Raw genomic sequence first — 4,479 nt, forward strand, 5'->3', positions numbered from 1 at the left:
TTCGGCTTCGTTAGAAGAAGATGATCCACGATTCATATGCGATTGGAATTATTATTTTTATGGACGTATCGGTTTTTCATCGGAACGTTCATAAAACAGCAACACATTTTGCGATAGCTCTCTGCTCTCCGAGCGAGAATAAAATAAAAAATCACGAAACGTTTCTCGTACGAGGTTTCCTTGTCGCTTTATATATTTCTATCTAGCGAAGGGTTCGGAGAGAATGTTTTTCGAGGTCTTATAAACGCCGAACGATATTTTGCGGCATCCAATTTTCGACGTAGTCGACGATCGTCGTCGATAATCGAGATAATTGGGTGCCTAGTCGATCGGTTGTGTATAAAAAAAACAAAAGATGTGTCTAAGATGATGATATCGTTTTGTTTTATTAGACAACTAATATTAAAATGTAAGAGCGTGGCGCCTCGGACCGGTTTTTCCGTCGTCTAGGCGCGCTATCATGCACCTCCTTTTTATTAGTCGTCGATATATATTATATATCGTCGTCTTACGCACACGTTTCTTTATAAGTCAAACTTATAAAATAAACTGTGTCTGTATTTGTTTTATCTGCTTCGTGTCGATAAAATAATAAGAACAGTTCCCTGGTTGATCCTGCCAGTAGTCATATGCTTGTCTCAAAGATTAAGCCATGCATGTCTCAGTACATACCGAATTAAGGTGAAACCGCGAAAGGCTCATTAAATCAGTTATGGTTCCTTAGATCGTACCCACAATTACTTGGATAACTGTGGTAATTCTAGAGCTAATACATGCAAACAGAGCTCCGACCAGAGATGGAAGGAGTGCTTTTATTAGATCAAAACCAATCGGTTTCGGGTTCGCGCTCGTCATCGTACAACTTGGTGACTCTGAATAACTTTAAGCTGATCGCACGGTCTCGCACCGGCGACACATCTTTCAAATGTCTGCCTTATCAACTGTCGATGGTAGGTTCTGCGCCTACCATGGTCGTAACGGGTAACGGGGAATCAGGGTTCGATTCCGGAGAGGGAGCCTGAGAAACGGCTACCACATCCAAGGAAGGCAGCAGGCGCGCAAATTACCCACTCCCGGCACGGGGAGGTAGTGACGAAAAATAACGATACGGGACTCATCCGAGGCCCCGTAATCGGAATGAGTACACTCTAAACCCTTTAACGAGGATCAATTGGAGGGCCAGTCTGGTGCCAGCAGCCGCGGTAATTCCAGCTCCAATAGCGTATATTAAAGTTGTTGCGGTTAAAAAGCTCGTAGTCGAATTTGTGTCTCGCGCCGCCGGTTCATCGTTCGCGGTGTTAACTGGCGTGTTTTTCGCGAGACGTCCTGCCGGTGGGCTTAGTCGTGTCGCGTCGCCGTCGCGCGTGCGTTTCGGCGTGCGTGTTGTGCGCGTCGTGGTTACGACGGCCCAACTCAATCCTGCCGCGGTGCTCTTTACTGAGTGTCGAGGTGGGCCGGCACGTTTACTTTGAACAAATTAGAGTGCTCAAAGCAGGCTAAAATTTCGCCTGAATACTGTATGCATGGAATAATGGAATAGGACCTCGGTTCTATTTTGTTGGTTTTCGGAACCCCGAGGTAATGATTAATAGGAACGGATGGGGGCATTCGTATTGCGACGTTAGAGGTGAAATTCTTGGATCGTCGCAAGACGAACAGAAGCGAAAGCATTTGCCAAAAACGCTTTCATTGATCAAGAACGAAAGTTAGAGGTTCGAAGGCGATCAGATACCGCCCTAGTTCTAACCTTAAACGATGCCAGCTAGCGATCCGTCGACGTTCCCTAATATGACTCGACGGGCAGCTTCCGGGAAACCAAAGCTTTTGGGTTCCGGGGGAAGTATGGTTGCAAAGCTGAAACTTAAAGGAATTGACGGAAGGGCACCACCAGGAGTGGAGCCTGCGGCTTAATTTGACTCAACACGGGAAACCTCACCAGGCCCGGACACCGGAAGGATTGACAGATTGAGAGCTCTTTCTTGATTCGGTGGGTGGTGGTGCATGGCCGTTCTTAGTTGGTGGAGCGATTTGTCTGGTTAATTCCGATAACGAACGAGACTCTAGCCTGCTAACTAGGCGCTTTTTGACATCCTAAAGGCCCGCCGGCCGCGTTGCTTTCGGGTTTCGCGGTTCGTGCGCGGTTTTTACTGTCGGCGTACAAACTATTCTTCTTAGAGGGACAGGCGGCTTCTAGCCGCACGAGATTGAGCAATAACAGGTCTGTGATGCCCTTAGATGTTCTGGGCCGCACGCGCGCTACACTGAAGGAATCAGCGTGTCTTCCCTGGCCGAGCGGCCCGGGTAACCCGCTGAACCTCCTTCGTGCTAGGGATTGGGGCTTGCAATTGTTCCCCATGAACGAGGAATTCCCAGTAAGCGCGAGTCATAAGCTCGCGTTGATTACGTCCCTGCCCTTTGTACACACCGCCCGTCGCTACTACCGATTGAATGATTTAGTGAGGTCTTCGGATCGACACGCGATGGCGTTTCGGCGTCGTCGATGTGTAGGAAAAGATGACCAAACTTGATCATTTAGAGGAAGTAAAAGTCGTAACAAGGTTTCCGTAGGTGAACCTGCGGAAGGATCATTACAGTGTGTTGTTATGCCTATATATATATAATAGGTAAACGTACAAGTCTGTAAAAATCATTGTCGAACGTTAAAGAGCCATCTACGAAGTTCGGAAGTTCCGATCGAATTTCGACGTCGTCAACGTAGCTGTTTTCGGGTACCTATAATATATGGTTTTAAAAGATGTACGCCCGAAAGCGGAGATATATACGATGAAGATGTTGTTATATAGGACGACGAGTAATAATCGTCGGCCTACGACGGATTTCGTTATAAATGGACAAATCGAGCGCAAAATAAAACGATTTTGCCAATTATATTTCTAATCGACGTTTCGATCCTCATATCGACGAACATATACGATGATCGGTAATGTGATTAGTTTACGAAAATCTTATCACCCTTCGTTTGTTTCATTCCAAAAGGGTGAGATTTAGTTTACGAAAATATTGCCAAACTATGATCAGCGTATGCTCTTTTGTTGTCGTACGAGGTGAGACGACGAAAATTTACAACGAACGTCACCATTTCGAGTAGTCTGTCTCCGCTCCTCTCGTTGTGTGTAGTGGAGAAGACGAAAATAAACCGTAAGAGCGTTTTAAAGTCGACGGCGGCTGCGAAAGGGGCGCAAGCGCTGTCTATGACGTGAGCGCGCGTCGTCGTCGTCTTATAATAGAAACGTTTCGATATGCGTTTAAAACCTAACTTAAAAAAAGATTACCCTAAACGGTGGATCACTTGGCTCGTGGGTCGATGAAGAACGCAGCTAATTGCGCGTCAACTTGTGAACTGCAGGACACATGAACATCGACATTTCGAACGCACATTGCGGTCCTGGGATCTCATACCCGGACCACTCCTGGCTGAGGGTCGTATCTCATTTCAAGACTGCTCGGATTTTCTTTGATCTTCGCGATCGACGAGAAATGTCTGAGCGTGCTGAGCGTATAAGCGCGATTCGATCGCGACGTTCTAAAACGTGACAGCGGACCCGTACGTGTGACCTAACTCTCTCGTACGGGTCGTACGAATATGAAAGGGATGAGACGTGTTTAAAACGGTCGTTCGCACGTTTTTGTGATAAACGTAGCGCGCACCATTAATACGATCGTCGTATCCGATAAAATTAGTTTTTAATCGACGTCGGATCGTAGGTGCGTTGTCTCTCGAATACGAGGGAGAAAACACCGTTTTTCGACGGCGCGTCTTTTCCATTCTAAACTTTTATATTTCGTATTGGCTCCTAATCTTCATTATTATGATGATTACGAGCGCCACGCATATTAAACTAGCGACCTCAGAGCAGGTGAGACTACCCGCTGAATTTAAGCATATTACTAAGCGGAGGAAAAGAAACTAACTAGGATTCCCTTAGTAGCTGCGAGCGAACAGGGATTAGCCCAGCACCGAATCCCGCGACCGACATCGGGCGCCGGGAAATGTGGTGTTCGGGAGGGTCCATTATCTCGACGTTACGTCGCGCGTCCAAGTCCATCTTGAACGGGGCAACAGCCCATAGAGGGTGCCAGGCCCGTAGCGACCGTGACTGACGGCGAGAGGATCTCTCCTTAGAGTCGGGTTGCTTGAGAGTGCAGCCCTAAGCGGGTGGTAAACTCCATCTAAGGCTAAATATAACCACGAGACCGATAGCGAACAAGTACCGTGAGGGAAAGTTGAAAAGCACTTTGAAGAGAGAGTTCAAGAGTACGTGAAACCGTTTAGGGGTAAACCTGAGAAACCCGAAAGGTCGAAGGGAGAAATTCATTCGCGGCTCGTAGTAGGCGGCGTGCGATCGCGTGACACGTGACGTTTCGGCGTTGCGCGCGCCTTTCGTACGTCGATCCGGCGACGAACGCGTGCACTTTTCTCCTTGTAGGACGTCGCGATCCGTTGGGCGTCGGCTTAAG

At 47.6% G+C, this 4,479-nt stretch overlaps 2 non-coding genes across 2 annotated transcripts; both read left to right on the top strand.

Annotated features, from left to right (window-relative positions):
- Window positions 1-602: 602 nt before the first annotated feature.
- LOC143206438 (small subunit ribosomal RNA) lies at window positions 603-2,591 on the top strand. The gene has a single exon (XR_013008405.1). It is a non-coding gene; the product is annotated as a small subunit ribosomal RNA (ribosomal RNA).
- Window positions 2,592-3,290: 699 nt separating this feature from the next.
- LOC143206436 (5.8S ribosomal RNA) lies at window positions 3,291-3,445 on the top strand. Its single transcript, XR_013008404.1, has one exon. It is a non-coding gene; the product is annotated as a 5.8S ribosomal RNA (ribosomal RNA).
- The last annotated feature ends 1,034 nt before the right edge of the window (window positions 3,446-4,479 follow it).

The sequence above is a fragment of the Rhynchophorus ferrugineus genome, unplaced genomic scaffold, assembly GCF_030347505.1.
Source record: "Rhynchophorus ferrugineus isolate W39M unplaced genomic scaffold, kcgeb_rfMv2 rfM691, whole genome shotgun sequence".
NCBI classification, from domain to species: domain Eukaryota; kingdom Metazoa; phylum Arthropoda; class Insecta; order Coleoptera; family Curculionidae; genus Rhynchophorus; species Rhynchophorus ferrugineus.